We start from the raw sequence: 22035 nt of genomic DNA, 5'->3' as shown, positions 1-22035 counted from the left end.
AAGTCAGATGCTTAAAAACAAAAAAATGGCATGATATTTAATACTTTGCTTCCATAAGTGAGTAACATTTACTTTTAAATGTTAAGTTGTTAATGTTGTTAATGTTGCATGTGCACACAGCTAAAATCAGTCTTTGCTAAACGTCTTATAACAAAAGAACCTTACTCTTCCCCACTATGCCCACCTCCCTCTGCCAGCTCTAAATGTTTTAGCTGTTTCCTGGGCCATTTTCCTCCTTTTCTCTAGTATGCCTATGCTTCTATCTTTAGTTTATCAATTTGAGATACTGAATGCTATCGAAAATTCTGGCTCTCCTTTAGAATTGAGGCCCTCATTCCTCCAGCTCCCGGGAATGTTGGTAACGATAACTCTCAGCCGTGTCTAGCCCTCTGTGAAGAGCCACCTTGCCCAACGTCATGACCCCTCCTTAGCTTGGGCTGCTATAACAAATACCATAGACTTTGACTTAAATGACATTTATTTCAGAGGGCCACCTACTCACTGTATCGCTTGAGAGAGAAGAAGGGGGGGGTGAGAGAGAGAGAGAGAGAGAGAGAGATTGTGATTCTTCCTTTAGGAGTACTAATTCCATCATGAGGGCTCTATCTCCATTTTCTCATCTAAACCTAATTATCTCCCAAAGGTCCCACCTCCAAATACCATCCCACTGGGGATTAGGGCTTTAACATACACGTTTTGGCAGGGGAGGAACACACATTCAGCCCATAGCGCTCCCCTGCAGGTGCCCACCTCCAATGACGGTGGATTCTGAGGGTCTAACGGCCTGGCCCCCTCGAATTAAGGGAGTGCCACTCTGAAGGGACGACTCAGCTCCAGAGCGGGATCTTTCTGTGACTGCACCGCCATTACTATCCCATCCTGCCTCCTTCGGTCTTCCCCGAGTGTTTCTCCCAAGGACACACCTCAAAAACTCCCTGCACAGTGCCTGTTTCCCGGGGAACCCAAGACGCCACGTTAGACTTCGTGGCGGTGGTGAATCTAACATGTGCACCCACTTCCCTTCCTCTCATCCTCCCAGTATAGTTACATCACAACTTTTGGCTCCATCAACTGCTGCTGCTTACATCACTAAGACAGCGAAATTCTGTTCACTGCTGAGCCAAATAGCATCGTATGATTATCATTCCTGTCTCATAAACATCGTGTTTGGTCTCAGAATTAATAACGCTATTGTTTGTGCATTGGCTTAGTTTCCGTGAACTTTCCTCTGCTTTCTCCAAAAATGTCAATGGATCTGTCAATGCATTTTGCCTCTCAATACGTTTTGCAAATCTTTTACTTACTTACTTATTTACTTATTGATTTGGAGAGAGATAGCGGGAGCAAGGGAAGGGTGGAGAGAGAGAGAATTGCAAGCGGGCTCTGTGGCGACAGTACAGAGCCCGATGTGGGGCTCCGGCTCACGAAACTGGGGGATTATGACCTAAGCCGAAAACAGCAGTTGGCTGCTTAACCAACTGAGCCACCCAGGTGCCCCGACAAATCTTATATGTAATAAATACTCTAGCAGCTCTGTTTGATGCTTGAATATTTCTTTCCTGCAGCCCTCACATTCCTGCCCCTAATATGTACCGATTGCTTTAGATAGATATCGTCCCTGATGACTCCTTTTAATATTCTTCTGTGTTAGGTCTGCTATTTTGCAAATCCCACATATTTATCTGTTTGGGTTTATTCTCTTGTTTTGCTGGAGTCTATTCTCTAAGAAAGCATACCTGTCATGGGAGGTACATTTTGGGACAAATCTACATCTGTTATTTGTCATTCATACACGACTGAAAGTTTGGTGAGGCATAAAATTTTTTTGTTGCAAATCACTTTTCCTCTGAATTTCCAACTTTTCCTTTATCCAGTGTTGTTAGTGAAAACTCCAAAGCCATTTTGATCTCTCCTTAGCAATAAATGACTAATCTTCTCACAAAGCTAAAGAGAATTATTTTTTATTCCTGGTGTCCTGAAATGTTGTGATGATGTGTTCTGGGTTAGCTTTGTTTTTTAAATCTAGTCAGCTAGGTGCTGACTCTGGATATTCCTGACAGTAAAGATAATGGACTTTTTAGATTAATCTTACAATTTTATTTTCTATTTCGGACATTTTTTCCTGCTTTCTGGAAGAGTTCATTCGTTATGTTCCAATCCTTTCACTCTGTTCTTTTCTTTACTATATTTTAAATTTTGAAACACTTTATTGGTCTTGGTTTCTTTTTTCAGGGCTTCCTGTTCTTATTTTATGGATATAGTCTTCAAATATCTGTGGATCCTAGAGTTTTCCTTATGTTTTCTTCTACTAGTTACAAAATAATGTTTCCTCCAGATTTTTATTTATCTTCTCAGTTTCAGGATTTCCTAAAATATTGGATGATCCTTGATTTTTAAAAAGCTATTTACAGTGGAGGCATTTTTATTTATCCTTGGGACTTACTTCAACCTTCAACTTGTGTCCCTAAGTTTCTCCAGAGAACAGAGCTCCAGTGTCCTCCAAGGAGGAGAAGTTGGGGAGAAGATCTGACCTCCATGTGCTGTGTGTCAGCCTTTCCACCAACATTGCTCTTTTCAGCCAAAGGCTCAGCTCAGCCTTTGGAAGAACCTGGTATTCCTAGATGGGGTTCCAAGCAACATGGCGATTAATTTCTTGGTGATATTGTCCTCTATGGGCTAGGTAGGCATTTCCTCTACTCTGATAGGTTAATTAGCCTCTGTCTTTTTTGCTTCAACAATGGTAAAATATTTTTCCACTGTTGCCTTCTCTCTGGCACTCTTTGTCCTTGGGGATTAGCATCTTTTGGGGTTCTCTTGGTGCGCTTTAGCTGGGTTTGGGGAGAGGAAAAACTGTGTGGGTGGGCGTACTGTCACTTTTAAGTAGAAGCCCTGTAATGTCTTCTTTCCAAATATGTACTTATCACTTCACAGGCCTTGTGATAAAGAGTGGTTTTAACAAAGAATTTACCCTCTCCACAGGAGTCTTCTTTCAGTCAACTTTAAGAAAATGGTCCACTTAAAGTGCAAAGTCAACAAAGGAGTCTGCACTTTAAAGACAGAAAAGAAAGGGAAGAAAAACAAGATTTCAAAGGAATAAAGTCACAACCTTTTTGTAAAATTCAACACAATTTTTTAAAAAATGTCTTCTGAAATACTGTTCTTTACAAAGCCACATAGTAAGGTAAAATATGTAGGCAAAAATAGTCATTGTACATTTTGCACCCAGCCCTGAAGCTCAGACAAAGAATGTAGACATATGTTGTTTCTATCATGCTAATCAATAGAACTATAGATTCTAAACCAGAAATGCTATCATTCTGTGCAACCTTGGGAGCATCAATCGGAATGATGATTTCAAATCATTAGGCATCCAAAGAGAAGGCAAAAGTCCAATCTCAACGTCAAAGGCAATCAACAACTAACTGAATGGACACAGTTACATGATTAAATTGCATCATGTACAAGATGTGTCAACAGAAAATAAGATATTAGGCCATGTGATAAAATAGAGTCTTTCTTTTAAAATTCTGCCCAAAATATTTGCTCTGTGATTTTATATATAAGAAAAATGGGTGAGAGAGAAATGTAGACGAAGAGGCCAAAGAATATGGGATGTGTGGGGGACATTTAAGTCATTTCTGGTAGAGTTACTGCTCTGCCAGGCGTAATGACTTCTATAAATTATTGAAACTTCCAGCCTTGTAGTAATGATTTGGTAATAAGTCCAAATGCATTGGGGCATGAGAGAACATCAAAACATTACACTGAGTGTTAAATGTTCTCGTTTGGTCCAGAAATTATTTCAGTAAATAACATCTGGTGAAAATAATTATCCTGCGGTTAAGCTGCAAAATGATGAGATATTTTGGAGAAGATTAAACGCAAACTTCATCTTTATTTATTGTAAGAATTCAAGAATAATCTTAAAAGTAAAAGTGGAATGTTACTACATGTGCTATGATTAAGGGCAGACCCATCTCTGGCTTCTGGCTTGTCAGGTTTATGTCTCATTTTATCACCCCGGTATGAAGCCTGATCTGAGAGCTCAGATAATACGTATACTATGGAACTTGGGATATTTACAGTCAGAAATTTGCAGCTTCATCCATAAATACCAGTAAACATACCTGAGTTATTTATGACATATGCTCCTAGTTTGCATTGTGTACAAGAATCACATTTTCTCACACCTCAGCAATCGGCACAGTTGGGACATAGGGGTCTCTCTTTTAGACGACAGCAGTCAAACATCTCTCACAAACAAAATAAAGTGTGTGTGTGTGTGCGTGTGTGTGTGTGTGTGTGTGTGTGCACCAAGGAAAAGGGGAGGTGAGTAAAGCACTCATTTCAGGTGAAAATCTGAATGGTTGCCCCAAATCTCAGTAATTATGAAGTAATAGTACTATAATATTTTAAAAATCAATATTAATAGAAAAAACTCTATGTGGCAAAACAGCTAAAAGTAATGAATCCTCGACAGAATCCTGGAACAGAAAGAAGACAGTAGGTAAAAACTAAAGAAACGCTGGGCGCCTGGGTGGTTCAGTCGGTTAAGCGGCCGACTTTGGCTCAGGTCATGATCTCACGGTCAGTGAGTTCGAGTCCCACATCGGGCTCTGTGCCCACAGCTTGGGGCCTGAAGCCTGCTTCCGATTCTGTGTCACCCTCTCTCTCTGCCCCTCCCCTGCTTGCACTCTGTCTCTGTCTCTCTCTCTCAAAAATGAATAAACGTTAAAAAAAATAAAAAAAAAACTAAAGAAATGTGAATAAAGTATGGATTTAGCTAATGAAAAAAATCCATAGCGAGCTAAATGTCAAATTTTCAAATAAAGGCAACCTAGATCACTTATTGTCATTTTTGTGTAAAACTCCAATATAGCTTGGAATGGCACTGATGCGTGTTTATGTATCTTTTTTTTGTTGTGTGTTCAAAAGTAAACAAAAAGACAGTCCGATGATGGCTAATATCCGTATGCTATAAAAGTTATTAAATCCTACCGATAAATACTATTATTTGCCTAGTTTGTAAACTCCTCAGTTATAGGCCAAACCCCCTGAACACAGCAGAGATCTTCTATTTTATGGTACCCATACTATTACCAAAACTTCAAAATACTTTACATGAACTACTAAATAAATATTTTGACTGATATGGGAGAGGGGGTAAGTCAGTACACCAGAAAGAGAGGCCTGAGTTCTAGTTCTGGTTCTGCCACTCTCTGGGGTAAAGCATTTAATCTCACTGGGACTCAAGGATCTCAATTGCTCACTTGGTTGAATTGCATTTTCGTCAAAGCCCCACTATACTAAGAGCTAATGGAATTGTGATTTGTAATTTTTTTCCAATTAGGAACATTTAATTAAGGAAACCATATTACACACGATATTATAGCATAAAAGAATGAAAAGTGGTTTCACACTATTATTCATATGATATCATCAAAAATGAAATTAAAGGTGTAAATTATCACAGAATCCATGAGTTCTTAGTGGGCAAAAAGCAGACTATTGTGTTGCGGCTACAAATTACAGATCTTGAGAGATCAGAACACCAATTTCAGCAATTGAAATGGACACACATTTGGCATCCCAACTTCATACTATAAGTGGAATTTCCTATTAAAAATGTAAAAAAAAAAAGTTGTTTAGTACTAAGCGATCCACAAAAAAATCACTTAAAGCTGTGATTGGTCTGATATAAATAGTCTTCTAGAATCTAACACATTTGTAACAATTATTCTCTGGGGAAAAGTACTTAAAGTTTTGTAATATAAACATTATTATATACTAACTATATTATAATTAAATATAGGGGATTTTTTAGAGAGAATTTCATACTGCATTGTAAAATGTTATATGTGCTACTTATCTAATCAAACAACATATTTTGTGTTAAACATTCAGGTTTATTATTTAACTTTTTCTACTAATACCCTATTTGGGCCATGAGAAATGCTCATTTCTAGATTTCCCAGAGTAAGAAATGATAATCTAGCTCATCTCTTACCACCCGTTTCTAACAAGCAAGTTCATTACATTTAAAAAGTTAATAAAATAGTTAACATGCAAAAATATGCTTTAGACCTTCCGGGGTATATATCATCATTTGAGTACTTTATGGGAATAGGAAACACTAAGGTTGAAATTGAGTAAAAAACTTGTGTCAAAGATTATTTTTTAAAGAAATTTACTTCCCACAAAGGTACAATAAAAGTTCTAAAGGATTTTATTTACACAATTGAGAAATTATTTTTAATTAGGATTGTTTAATGTAAGCTGCTAAAGGGATTTAAATGTATTTTACATTTTTCCTGCAGGTAAATATTATTTGTATACTTTATTTAAATTCAAAGTTATATTTCAAATTATCTCCTTCCCTTCCCCAGAGAGGTAAATGTGTCTCTGCCTATTTAAAAAAAAAAAAAAAATCCACTTATTCTGATTTAATAGAAGTCAACAGAAGGCTATAGAAATTCTGCAGGATATAGATCTATGTAGAAGTTTAGCAAAGCAAATACAGGAGTTTAGGCAATGACCAATATTCACAAATCGTTCCAAATACTGATATACATATATTGCCTCATTTACCTACATGCACGTGACTTTGTAAACAGTGAGAAACAATCATTTAAATTCAACATCAGTGTTTTCAGTATTGTAAAAATCAATTTCCTTCTTTGCATGTGTTCCTATCTACAATTTAGTACATGCCTTAACAGAGATGTGTTGTACTAAGTAACTTGTAAGGTACTTACAATGGCATCTAGTTAGTTCTCTACTATAGTCAAAACCAAAGACTCTGCCTCAAGGAGATTTCCTGAATTCCTTAATTCTTTTCATGCCATGTTTTTTAAAAAGTTACTGCGTTACCAGATATATTGTTCCAAGACAGTAAATACAGACAAACAAACAATAAAACCAAAAAACAAAGCACACAGAACAAATTCTATAAGCTTTTGGATTGTTATGGCAGTATTAGCTATGGTGTGCTTTCATATAAAGCTATTATTAAAAGACATACAAACTTATACCTTAACTGTCCGCCACAACCAGACAGATGGTGATGGAAGGGAGACCTGTCATTTAAATGAGTCACCATTTTTATCAATATGCTCATTAGTTACCAAGCAAAGCTAAGCTACATCTGAGTCATTATTTTCTGGCCTAGGATGTGAAAAACAATCCATTAAACTATTTAGTTGCACATCTAGTTCCATTTTCTAATTCTGTGTATTTACCTGAAAAGCTGGACTATGTCATTTGTGATTGAGCCATGCAGAAAGATTAGATACAGCCTCATTTATTATTCTCCAATTTTGAGCTATATTTGACCTGATGCATTCACAGGAAAGAGAACAGAAATGGATTTTCCATGAGTTCGTACTCCATTCAAGAAGATGGATGCTTTGAGAATCTACATATATTGTACGGCATTCAAAAATAAAAGTGAAATTGCATTTAAGGTTGTTTTTCCAAACTCTATTTGTGCTTTGGTCCTAAAGAAAGACCATTCTTGGAAATAATCCACATAGAATGCACTGATTACTCCATTTTGAAAATATACTGCCAAATGCTGACTTCCCGTCATTGAGTAAAGAGAATTCCTCCATCACTCGCGCCTTGGGAACCACACTTTGAGAAAGAGTAGTTCATTCTGAGAGTTGGCAGTTTACATCTTTGCTTAAAAATTTAAAACCAGACAGACAGACACATACACCTTGCCCACAAAACGAACAGCTTCTTCTTTTGATATATTAATGCTATCAGACCATTGTTGAGACCAGACAAGAGTTACTGGCCAAAAAGAGTATATGCCCTGGCCTACACTGAGACACAGCTGCAATCCAGTTGGCCATGCCAGGCTCCATCTGTAAGAGTTGGATGCTTGGTGACACTGGCCAGTCTGAAGCCTATTTATAGAAGCCTGAGAAAGCTAGGTGGACAGATGGTAAAGCAATACAATAACGAAGGAAATCTCACTTAGACTGATGCTTATTTTGCCTTCCAAGCGGACGCTGCAACTCCCAAATAACACCCCCTAATGGGACATCTATCACTCACAGGCAAGCAAACGTTTGTGCTCAACCACAAAATATCAGTTAAGGCAGTCACTGATTTCACCGTAGATAAACAGAACACAACATTCAGCTACTATGACAATCAGCAATACAACCTGTGCGCGGCAATTAGTAGATAAGTGATTCTGATTTCACTGCCGTAGTCCCTCCCTCTTTCTTCTCTTAGTGTTTTTGTTGTTGCCATTTGTTTTTGCCATGTGACTTAGGTTAAGTGGAATTGAAGGTGGTAGAAATGATGAGTTAAACCAAATGCAGATCAAGCATTCGCGTAGCCTTCTCTCTCCAAGGACTCTAGGAGGAGGGAAGGAATACTTGAGGAACTAAAAGGTGAGCCCACATGCTGTAGGATTGCGGGAGGTGAAGGCACGTCACTCTAAGGGGTTGGATACAATCCTACCTGCAACTCGAAGGCCCTAATGGGCTTTGATGGAGGAGGCTGTCAGGACTGCATTTACATTTTAAGGCTATCCTTCCACTTGCTGGATGGAGAATGGATTGGAAGCGATCAGGAAAGGCAATGGGAGAAGAGCAGAGTAGAAGATGGTCGCATTTTACTGCAAAACGAGCAGTCTAGGTTTGGGGTGGAAATATCAAAACCATTGCAACACAGCTATAAGGATGGAAGGCCAGAGGGGCAACGGGCTTGGTCACCGGCTCTCCCTGGCACGCCTCACTTCTTTATGAAGTTGCTTTTGGGGCCTGAAATCTTACTGCCATTATGATTTATGACTGCATGAAATCTTTTAAATTAAGATTTGTTTGATTGTCTGTTTCTATTAAGGTGACCATCATAGCAATTTTCCTTTTTCCAAACAAATGTTTTGCAGAACACTGCAACTCAGCGTCTGTGTATGGATCGTGACAGTGATTAATTTCTGTCGCGAGGTTCTTTATTTGCTGTAACTAATTTAAGATAGCTGCCACTTTTTAATAACTAAAGGATATAAATCCAGCAGGGTATTTTTCTTAGGTAATTGATATAACATCTTCATATTAGTGACTATAAATTATAGCTCTGTTACCCCATCCTGTCACCCAGCAAAGCCGCTCAAAGTCTGTACGTCCAGGCTGCGACTGTGCAGTGGTGCATACAATTTCTCCTCGACTACACAACAAGCCATAGAGCCAAACACTGTTGAAAACAATAATGTAGTTGGAATTTCATTCGGTCAAATGAAAAACCCACTGGTCTTTCAATGTTGCTCAGTTTGGTAATTTTTTTTTAAAGGTCAGCATTCACCAAGTTCAAGAAGTCATTCCTTACGTAGAAAAATATTGGGACGTGAAAGGGGGAGACCGTTTCCCTCCTTTATTTTACCAAAAAAAAAAAAAAAGGAGTTTCCCAAATTTCCCCCATCATAAGCAGGGAAATGAAATGCTTCAAAATTTCTAAGGACTAAAAAGTGTCCAGTTTTGACAACCCATTTCTTCTAAGTGGAGGCAATTCTTCTCAATGCATTCAAAAACCATTTGCCAAAAGATACATCCATAGGTATCAGTGACTCTTTTTTAGTTTAATATTTTTCTAATTTACATCCAAATTAGTTAGCATCAATGACTCTTAAACGGAATCTCTTGGTATGATACGAACAACAGCAGAGAACCCAAGTGCCAGCACTGATGCCAAACGTATAAATGGTTTTTGGATTACACTAGCGTTGGTTTATATGGAACATAATTCTGTCCCTTAACCAAATAGTGGTGGGGAGGGGGTTCAGCCAGTTTCAAAACGGCATCCAAGCCACTCAGAGAAAATGGGGACATCTGCGAGTATTTATACCCGTAAAAACATGTCAGTATATTCTTACTTGAAGGAATCCCAGCTGCAAATGAATGAGGGTCCCTGATATAATGCGATCAACCCCTCTCAGCCATTGGCAGCAAGGACACCCCCATCTTAGCACCCTGAATACTTATATACAACTGTAATTGATTACATTTCACTTTATATGATTTGTAGATAAATGATGGCTGCATGTTTATGCAAAGTGTCTCCGTAAAGAAATGAGACTAATTTTCTTCTTGAAAAGCTTATGAAAGGAGAAGAGCACGAATATAACGGCAACATGTTTCAATGAGCAGCAGCAGAATTTCCAAGTTCAGCCAGTCAACTGTCATGTGCTAACAGCTGCAGTTGAATATTGCTTTATGTCAGAACAAAACGGGGTGATGCTGAGTTCTGTGCGATAAATCTTCGACATACCTACTTGACACGCCAAAGTAAGCTTTTAGGAAAGAAAGGACACTGAGAGTCACAATTTTGGTGCCAACAAACTTTTGAAGAAGCCTACGGAAGATGTTTATGTTGCTACACAAAATGCCTATGGGATCGGTCTCCAGGAGTCATTCATAAAAATGTTAAAAATATCAAAGTTTCCACTAATTTAATTAAGACACAAACGGTAACTAAGGCACAATATTGAAGCAAAGAACAGATAATGATGTAATATTAGGGCTGGAAAGGATATGAATGTTCATTCAGTCCAGACTTCTCCTTTTACAGCCAAGAAAACTGAGACCAAAATCAGATGACCCCTAAATGGTAGAATTAAAACTAATTTAACTTGCTCTGAAAGGAACTATGAGACAAGTTTCTGGAAAGAATATGTTGAGTAATTTGGATGAGAAACGACAACAGCAAATTAAGATAGGTCATTTCTGCTAATTTTCAGAAAGAGTAGGCTAAAACTCACTTTAAAAACTTGTTGAATACTTAAAAAATATAACCTGGATATAAAATGTTTGATGGATTTATTGGAAACTCCAAAATCCTCAGGATCCAAGGAGTTCACGTATCAAAATTGTAATTGAGCACCAAGATTTCTTTCTTGATATCGGATTTTGTTGAAGCAGCAAGTCCTGATTTCTGCATATACACAGCCCAAGTCAGTTATACATGTCAAAGTGTTAAAAACAAAAAAACAAAACAAAAAAAAGAAAACCTATCCCAACACTTAAAGAATTCTATATGACGCAAATACATGCCTAGGACCAGTGATTATCTTCTTTACTACAGACATTCTTTGGCTCAAAAACGGTTTTTGTTTTATCCAAACTTGCTATTAACCTCTGATTGCAAAACCTTACTCACCAGGTATGGCTCCAAATGATATTCTTCCCCCCAAATTCTGGTAAGTGACATATGTTATCCTCACTTAAGAAAGCTCAAAAATGTGACACAGGTTCCAAAACTGTCTTGAGAAGTGGTCCCATTATTAGACTTAAGGAGACTGCTTTGAAGCATTCATTAGGGAGGGTAAAAAAAGGTTTTAGAACTTCCAGAAATATAATTTGTATTTTAGTGAAATATATTTACATCAGTCCCATTTACAGTTTTGTTGTCAACTCTGAAGCGTTGCATGTCTTTTGACATTTCCCTATAACCTCTGGAAAAACGGGTGTCATGCATATCGCCCACATTCAGTGACGTTGCTGACACCATGATCTTAAACTTCTCTAGATGAAGTTCTATCCCCAACATCTGGAACTGCATGGAACGGATATTAGTGGTGGGAAAGCACATGCCGAAATGCCCCTGATCCATGCAGGTCTCTATGAGAGAGGGGGGTGACAGTGACGTACTGCATTCCGAAGACATGGTTTGACTTCTGTTTGACAGAAAATTCAATCCATCTTGGAGGAGCAATTGTCTGCATTTTCCCACTTACTAGGAAAAAAAAAAACAACATCAAAATGTAGACTACTAATGACTATGGTTGCCACATATTAATGCTTTTACACCAAAGATTGCTTTTGCACTCCTCAGCTAGACTCTTAAACATTGAGAGTTTCGTACTAACGAGAGCAAAGCAGCTGTAACTACAGATGGGTAGGTAGGCAGGTAGGTAGGGGTGTGTGTGTGTGTGTTGATTTCCCATTCAGTGTGTGCTTAGGATGTGATAAGCACCATGCTAGGTCCAGGTAAATTTCCTCTACTCCAGACCGGGGCTTGCCTTCCCTGAACCCTGCACTTCCCTATCTCTGAGTGTTTAAATCATGCTGCAGCAAAGGAAAGAAGCAGTGACTTTTTGAATGTCAGAATCCACACTGATAACAGTGTTAATCCGTGAGCAAATGCGGCGACCGCTATGTTTCTTTTTCAAAGTTAAACCGGTCATACTCGCTGTAAAATCAAATGAAACAAGCATCACTTTCCAATTTTGTTATATTCTGACAGTTTACTGCTATAGGGCAGTAAGGCAAAAATAAATGCACTAACCCACAAATTGCTTCCAAGTGTCTGAGCACTCCTTAAGTACATGGTAAGTAACTCTAAAAGCAGAAATCTGGATTCCAAACAAATTCCAACATGCTTCAAATTGCCTCTTCACTTATTTCTTTAGGGAAATGCGTAAGTGCTGAGGTCTCTTAGCTGGTATTGTTTCCTGTGTTCATTCCCACCTTAACTGAGCTCGTCACGAGGTCAGACCCCACCAGCGTGTCATCAGAGGACACTCCATGGTGTCATCATCAGTGCCAGTATATGTAAATATGATACAATTTCAGGGAAATATGACATAATTAGAGGCTATTATTATCCAGCCCTCCATAAGCCCTAATTTGCATGTTTCCAATAAAAGTACACAGCTCACAGCACACACAAGCTGTCATCTTTTTCAATACTATAATTATTACTTGCAAGGCTTGAAAAATATCTCTATCAATTCCAGAGAAGGATTTGAGAGAGATTACTACAAACGATGATGGAATAATTAACATTTCTTCCTGCTTTCCAAAAAATTTCCATCATGGCAATATACTGAAAATTTCCTAAGTATATAATTCGTGGATAAAAATTCATATTATTAGGCTTAAACTTCGGGAGCTAAAAAAAAAAAAATACCTAAAAAGATTCAGAACTAATATTACAATGAAACATGACCACATTATTTGAGGCTTGGTACCTAACTCTTACTTGTTTTTTATGAAGGCACCAATTTACTTTAAAAGTCAGAAGTAATGAGCTGGTTTATGCACTTACTAGAAAAAGGGCATTACAGACAAAAATTTAAATCTACACTTCAAGAACAAGGTACTCTTATTCACAGAAATACAAGGAATAAAAAAAATCATTGCACTAAAAATATATTTTATTCTGTTGCATCAAAAACAGAGACTACAAAGGATGTAAAGCAAGGATATAAAGTCACAGCAAAATCTAATCAATCGATGTTTAATATGAAAGGATGGTTCCTATTAATGTTTATTACTATCTATGACTAGATTTTTGGAAAATTATTTCCGCCCCTTCCTCTATTTATTATACATATTTTCTGTTTACTGTCAGTCACCTTGGATCTTTTCTGGAAAAAATGACCAGTTGTGAAAATATTACCCTTTAATCCAAATATAACAAAAAAGGAAGTTCTTGGCAAGGAGAGAGTTACCTTCTCCCCAGCAGGGACCTTAATTATTTTGCATCCAGTACAGGACCAGGCCTCAGTCACGTGTTTAGTGACATCTGGTTTGATCGGTTTCTTTGTGGGGGTTAATAATCTCATCTCTTTCAGGAGATAAGCACCTGAAAATCAAAGATCTTCTTCAGACTTCTCGGAGGTTGTGAGCTTTCAGCATTGCATTAATTATAACCATCACCGACCGCACCATTTTTTGGTGGTTTCAGTAATTCTTTTGGAATCCTGTTACAAAATTTTAGTTAATCTTGATCGGTCATTCATTCATTCATTCATTCAGCAAGTATTTTTTGATGTTTGGTCCTGAGGATACAACAGGAAACGTATCAACTAAGCAGAGACAATCCCTACACTTTGGGCACTTACGTTCTAGTAAGGAGACAGAGAAAGAAAAAAACCAAAGAACAGCAGAAGTATAAATAAGGTGGATAACATGTCAAATGGGTAAAAGATGAATGGAAAAAACAAAGCAGTAAGTCCTGTGGGTAACGAGGGAGCTACAATTTGAAACCCAAGACAGCTCTCTTAAGAAAACAGCATTTAAGGAAGTAACTGAAGGGTGTCAGAAAAAAGAGCTTTGCAAGCACAAGAAACAGCAAGTGCAAAGGTCCTGAGTTGGCAACCAGCCTGCTGTGTTCTAGGAAAAGAAAGGAAATCAATGAGTTGGAGCAGTAATGTGGTCCTCTGCCCAGCTGCAGCACCTAAAACTTTGTCAGAAATGCAAATGATCAGACCTTCTTTGTCATAACTGGGGCTGGAGGTGAAATGGGATTTCGCCATCTGTGTATTAACAGCTCTCTCCTCTTACCTGTCATTGTGACCACCCCAAAGTGTAAGGACCTGGTCTGAAGCCAACTGAACAAGAGAAAAGGTAACAGTGGATGAAGTACAGCAGTCATGGGTCTTTGAAATTTTACACTGAGGCGGAAACGAACTCAAGAGACACAGATCACTGGAACATACATACACAAACAATAAGAAAAGAAATTACTAAGATAAATTGATAATATAATAACCCAGACTGGGAATATGGAAGCAATACACGAAATAAATTGGTTTAGTGTTTATTTTTGAGAGTGAGAGAGACAGACCGCAAGCAAGCGCAAGCTGGGGAGGGGCAGGGAGAGAGGGAGACACAGAATCCGAAGCAGACTCCGGGCTCTGAGCTGTCAGCGCAGAGCCCGACGCGGGACTCGAGCTCGCGAACTGCGAGACCGTCACCTGAGCTGAAGTTGGACGCCTAACCGACTGAGCCACCCAGCGCCCTGAAACAAATTGTTTTGAAAATACATTTAGTCCTGTAGTGCATTTATGCAACAAAAATGTACATTCTTAATTACTGTTATTTAATGGAGAATGCAGGGGTGCCTGGGTGGCTCAGTCGGTTAAGCGGCCGACTTCGGCTCAGGTCATGATCTCGCGGTCCTTGAGTTCGAGCCCCAAGTCGGGCTCTGTGCTGACCGCTCAGAGCCTGGAGCCTGTTTCGGATTCTGTGTCTCCCTCTCTCTCTGGCCTTCCCCCACTCATGCTCTGTCTCTCTCTGTCTCAAAAATAAATAAAGGTTAAAAAAAAATTAAAAAACAAAATAAAGGAGAATGCATATGCGATCACTACATATGCATGGAAGACCTAACCATTGCCTCGTAGCAATCATTTTGCTTAAGAAAAAAACCTACTCTTCCACATGTTCAAACGTAAAGTCTAAACAGACACACACTGTGTTTTCTATTAATTCTGTTGACTACTGCTATGAACAGTTCCCCCCAAATTTGTGTGTTGAAACACTAACCCCCAAGATAATGGTATTAGGAGGTGGGTCCTTTGGGAGGTGATTAGGTCATGAGGGTGGAACTCTCATGAATGAGATGAGCGCTCTGATAAGAGACCCCAGAAAGATCCCTTGCCCCTTCCCACCACGTGAGGAAGAGAAAAGATGTCATCTCTGAGCCCAGCACGTTGGCTCTCACCAGACACTGAACCTGCCAGCGCCTTGATCGTAGACTTCCCAGCCTCCAGAAGTGTGAGACATAAATTTCTGCTGTTTATAAACCACGCAGCCTGTGGTATTTTGTTATAGCAGTTCAAAGTGACTAAGACAAATACAAAATTGTATGTCTCCTCCAACGGGAAAGCGCCCCTGTGTGCCAAAAATCTTGATGTATTTTATTTTACACCGTATAATGAAACCGTTTCTGTCTGGCGAGATATATGACGTGCAAGGCACAGATTAGGAATAAGAAAGAGGAAGGAAAATAAATGTGTCAGAAGCCTGAATGACAGCGCTCATCCAAAAGTTTTTTTTTTTTTATGTTGAGAAAACTCTGACTTAATTGCTGTTGTGGTACATACACCCAGAAACACACAGACACAGATTTAGTAACGTGACAAAAAAAAAAAAAAAAATCACTTTCCTACATACATCGTGGCAAAATGATTGTGAACATCGTGCCAAGATGCTCTTGTAACTTTCTTCCACCTTGTAGTTTCAGGGTCAATGGATTTGTCTGAATACAGTTCAAGATGCCTCTGGCTTCTTGGTCATTAGTGGCTATCATACATTTTATATCCATCCTCTGAAATTAAGAAGGTTGATATCTACTGAAATACATTCTGAAATATACTCATACTCACTTATTCACTTAACCTCTAGTACTAAAAATTTATGATCTGCCATAAAGTTTCTTCAGCCCCAATAAGAGCCTTCCACACATTTACGGTGTTATTTATATTAATATAAATTATTCACTAGCACACAATTTGGTATAAAAAACTTGGTTTTCAAGGCAAGTTCTAACATAGAAGCCAAAGAAATGAAACTCGGGATGTCAGCAAGTTGAGGTTATTAGCATGAAAATATCATTAAATGTCGTTAACTAAAATGCAGCTGAGACAGATAGAAGGCCCTTAGCCTTTAAATCAACAACAGTCAATACATGACTTAATTGTACTGCCAGATCAAACTACTGATTATCTGGGCCATCCAGCTTGGCTCTATACTTGGCTGAGTGCTTCACATACGAAATTTATAATAACAAATCAATGGCTGGTTATACAAACTGGAATTTGTTTTTCCAGGGAATTGTTGTCTATCGATGCTCTATGGACTTGATCTCGTGGTAGAGATGAAAAGCAGCGTAATGTTGCCTGTCATCTCTTCCCTTCCTTTCTTGCATTCCTTCCTTCCCTTTTGCATCTACCCTTTCTTCTTTGCAAGTCAAACAAGCTATGATTTCTCTGCGAAACCACGAGAGGGAACACAGAGGTAAAGGAGGGTTATCAGCCATTCCTCGTATTTTCCAAAGGAAACTTTCTCTGAGAGGTCTTGCAAATAACAGTGATAAACACTTACATAAAACTTAGTTACCCCCGTCCCCAGGCAATGCTCTAAGTGTGTATTATATGTAATAAGTCATTCAGGCATCATTAACAACCATACGGGTAGGTTCTATTACTATGTCCATTGTACAGGTGAGGAAACTGAGACTCAGAGAGCTCAAATAATTTGCCAAAGGTCATATAGCTAGTCAGTGGTAGAATCTGCTTCTAATCCAAACTGTCTGTACTCTTGAACATGGATGTACCCCATCCCTCCTCTTCCACACTGCCTGTGCAAGGAGATAGGTCTCGAGTAATGAATACCATTTCCCCATCCCATGGTGGACCCATTTCAAAGGTTCCTCAAACTCAGACTTGATCACTGGGATAAATGTGTTTTGAGTGCTTACTGTGAGGAAAATAGAATACTAAGTAATTCCTTGTTAAATTCAAGTAAGTTGGGGGAGGATCTTCAACCTGATGACTGAGGCGTTAATAGGATAAAGAGCTTTTGCCTCCCAGATAATGAACAACTGGTCTGTCATGATTAAGTCAGAAGAGGCCAGAACCGCCCTCAAGGAGAGAAATGTTTTCCAAAATCCAAGCATTTCTCCTTTGATCTTTTTAAAATGTTTATCTATTTATTTTTGAAGGGGAGAGAGAGAGAGAGAGACAGAGAGCCCAAGCCGGGAGGGGCAGAGAGAGAGAAGGAAACACACGATCCGAAGCAGGCTTTAGGCTCTGAGCTGTCAGCACAGAGCCCGATGCGGGGCTCCAACTCACGAACTGCGAGATCATGACCTGAGCCGAAGTCGGACGCTCAACCGACTGAGCCACCCAGGCGCCCCTCTCCTTGGATCATTTTCTTCCCAAAACCCCCTTCTAAGCAAAACAAAACAAAACAAAACAAAACAACCCTATACTTTTGAAAAACGAATGACTATGTGAAAACAAGTGAAAATAGTACTAAAAGGAAAATCTTTTCTCTAAGATTAAAAAATAATAAAAACAACACGCAGCCAGGGTTAACGTTTTTATGTAATGCATTAAGCTGTATTAATGCTGTCTTACAAAGGACTCATTGAAATCAATACCTACTAACAACCAACCCAGGAGCAATAGAGATACAAAGATAAATAAAGCAGGGTCCCTATCCTCAAATGGCTTATAAATAGTGATCAGATGATACGGCAAAAACATACCAGCACAGGGGTAGATTCAGAAGGATAGATCAGACTCCTATTCAATTGGGTGAAGTTAAAAAAAAAAAAAAAAAGAATTTCTCAGCAATACTATTGTCTTTACCCCCTGCACAGCATCCCTCCCCTCCATGGGCACGGCCGGGCCCTCAGGATAGGCCTTTGCCACTTCTGACCCGACCCCTGGGGACATCAGTTTCCCAGAACCCCAGCCATGCTCTCGCTTTTACCATGAGATCCTATGGTAGCAATTCCCCAAAATGACACAAAAGGAAGCTTCTCTCCTCTCCGAATTCAAATGTTCATCTATCCCACCAGGATTTTTCAAGCGAAACATCCCAGACCCATTCAACTACTTTGCGAACTAGAATTTCCAGACTTTTATATCATCTTCAGTGTCAGCATCCCTCTGAAGCACCAGTTCCCAGAGCAGAGCAGAGCTTCCTTTGGGCATGCTCTTCGAGAGCCTGTGACTGTTACCACACACCGTCCATCCCGATCAACTGAGAAAGTGTTACATAAAACACGGGACTCCTAATAGAGTCATGTCCACCACAGCCCCATGACCTAGTCTGGTAACCCATCACAAAGGAAGTGAGCCTAATCTGGGGTGCTTATTCTTGGTGAGTCCATACGGTCCCTGCCTCCCAGTGATTCCTGCTTTATGTTCTAGATGTTTAGTAAAATGTACTAGTCTTTGAGTCCAGGTTACCACTGTGAGCATGAAGTACCTTCTCCTAGTTTCTGACATCCACTTTTGCCCACTTTTGGTTCACTGGAAGCCTTCCGCGATTTTCCATCAGTCTTTCATAAAGACGCCTGACTAGCTTTTTCAGTATTTGTCTACCTCATTTGAGCAAAGTTTTGCCTCTTCTCCTACTGAGTTCTTTTTTTTTTTTTTAATTTCTTATGTAATTTATTGTCAAATTGGTTTCCATACAACACCCAGTGCTCATCCCAACAGGTGCCCTCCTCAATGCCCATCACCCACTCGTACTGCATTGTCATCTGGGACTTCCACTTTAACCACGATTGGTTTAGTATTTTCAGACTATAGATTACTTGTGTGGCAAAGTAATGAAAGCAAAATGAAAAGTGAACACCACAAAACCCCATAACTTGAACCACTGAAGGCCTTAGGAAGAACTGAGCACACAACAGAGCAAAGACATCTTAGGTGATTTTACCTGCACGGGTTTACTCCTTCACCACAGCCACCCTCTGAACAGAGAAAGCTGTGGTCTGAGAGTGTCTGTGTGGCCCAGGAGACCACCTCTAATTGGAAAGGAGGGAGAGAGGGAGGCAGAAGACAGGATGGCAGCTGGGAAGGACACATTTCTAAGCACTCGTTCCATGCTGAGTACTGAGGATACTGTGCTTCTGCCCTTGACCCCTTCAAGGATCTCAGTTTTCAAATCGCACATTATTACAACCACCTAGTGAAACAGGGACTGAAATAGTAAATTTTTTTAAAGGTGACTTATTTATTTTGAGAGCAAGAGTGAGAGAGAGAGAGAGAGAGAGAGTGCCTGTGTGGGTGAAGGGCAGGAGAGGGAGGGAGAGAGAGAATCCCAAGCAGCCTCTGTGCTGTCAGCCTGGAGCCTGATGTGGGGCTCGAACTCGCAAGCTGCGAGATCACGACCTGAGCCAAAACCAAGAATGGGATGCTTAATCGACTGAGCCACACAGGTGGCCCCTGAAATAGTAATTTTTTCCAGGAAATTTTGAGGAAATTGAAGCTCAGATAAAGAAGGTAGCTTGCCCAAAGGCACAGAGATGGCGTACGAGCTTTTCACTAGCCCACGTAGGCTTCCAAGTCACGAGTGACACTCAACGTGGACGCCGTGCCCGGGTAGTACACCTAGATGGTGACCACCTTGTTAAAACACCATTTGTGAGGGTGGTGCTTACCTGTCTCCTCCAGTCTAGACAACAATTTTCAGGAGGGAAATGTTTGGTTTAGGCATCTATCTCCTCAGCAAGAGAGACTAGTTAAGAGCACAGACTGTGACTCCATTAGTATCTGTTTAATGATTACTATACATGGACCTACCTCACAGGGCTGTCTTAAAGAATAAATGAGATTATTTATCTAAAGCACTCTGTGAATGTCAGATATTATGAATAGTAATGACTCTGAGAATAATGTTCCCACTAAAGACTCTTTCCTTTCTTTTTTCACTTTTAAAACATTTTTTAATGGGCAATTTCAAACATCTATAAAATCATAAAGAATTGTACACCAAGAATTGGACGCTTCAGGTACTTGTCTCCAAGATTCAATGTTTACAGACTCTTGAGCAATCGTATTTCAACTATATTTCTATACATACACGTGCAGTTATTTTTTGAATCAAATTCCTGCAATTTGTAAATCTTGTCTGTAAATATTTACATATATATCTCTGAAAGATAGGGACTCCTTTATTTTTTATGTTTATTTATTTATTTTGAGGGAGAGAGAGAGAGTACACATGTACGTACAAGTGCACGAGGGGCAAAGAGAGAGAGGGAGAGAGAGAATCCCAAGCAAGCTCCACACTGTCAGCACTGAACTTAACATGGGACTCGATCCCATGAACTGTGAGATCATGACCTGAGCTGAAATCAAGAGCTGGATGCTTAACTACCTGAGCTACCCAGGCACCTCAGAAGGGACTCCTTCAAAAAACACAACCACGATAACATAACACTTAAAATTTTAGCAGTAATTCTTTAATATTATCAAATATATAGTTGATGTTTATGTTTCTCTACTCTCTTCCAGTTTTTTGTTGCTGTTGTTGTGGTTACAGTTTAGTTAGGTTAGGAACCAAATAAGGTCCGTATTTTGTGAGTGTTACGTCTCTCAGACTCTTTTACTCAGAGCTTTCCCCTTTTCCTACCTTTCTTATTATCATTGTAATTAATTTTTTTGTTGTTGAAGAAATTAGATCATTTGTTCAGTTGATACAATCCCACAGAATTCTGTGAGCTATATAAAATTCACTTCTCTCTCAGTATAAACAATCCAACTTTCCTCTATCTCAACTATAATTTTCCACTCATTAATTATAATTTATAACCATCACTTTCGTCAACTGTACAAAAAAAATTTGCTGGAGAAATACTTCAATTAGTTTTACTTAAACCAACATTTATTTAGCACCATATGTAACTGTTCTGATTTCTTCACAAATACCGGTTCATTCAATTACCATAATGTTATTATCCCCTTATTACAGAAGACATGTCTAAGGCTCAGACGTGAGATGTCTAAGGAACTTGCCTAAGGTCACACAGCTAAGTAGACAGCTTTATGAAGAAACTGAGGTTGGGGAAATAGTAAATGTCCACTTAAATATACTTTTTTTTTTAATGTTTTTATTTATTTTTGTGACAGAGAGAGACAGAGCATGAGCAGGGGAGGGGCAGAGAGAGGGAGACACAGAATCGGAAGCAGGCTCCAGGCTCTGAGCTGTCAGCACAGAGCCCGATGCGGGGCTCGAACCCACAGACCATGAGATCATGACCTGAGCCGAAGTCGGACGCTTAACCGACTGAGCCACCCGGGCGCCCCAGTAAATGTCCACTTAATCTAGTCATTTTCCATAGTTGGCACTGCATAGCTGAAAAGACCCTTGACCTGGGTTTTGGTCACTACTCCACATTATTAGTTGTGTGTTTCTGAACAGGGTCCTTGCCCTCTCTGATTTCCTGATAGACAATGAGCATTTGATAAACATCACATAAATCTCATCCAGAGAGTCACTTCAGGAGTTAACTGAAACCTCTTTTTATAAAATTTCACCTTACAATGAGCCACAGCAGTCAAGAATGCAGTACACAGCCTCTGTTAAGCCCCAAATCTTTGGGCACTTCTTCTCCAGTAACCAGGCATGAATGTGATTCATGAATCAACAAATATTTATTAAGCTGGGACTTTGAGTTCCAACTAAACTGGCTAGTGTGAACTAATTGCAGGGTGGGTTAATTAAAGGGATATCACGGTTGTCATCTGATTAAATACATAAAATATTGCGCTAAAAT

The sequence above is a fragment of the Panthera tigris genome, chromosome B2, assembly GCF_018350195.1.
Source record: "Panthera tigris isolate Pti1 chromosome B2, P.tigris_Pti1_mat1.1, whole genome shotgun sequence".
NCBI lineage: Eukaryota > Metazoa > Chordata > Mammalia > Carnivora > Felidae > Panthera > Panthera tigris.
The sequence above is the reverse complement of the archived record's forward strand: the minus strand, read 5'-3'. Positions refer to the sequence as shown.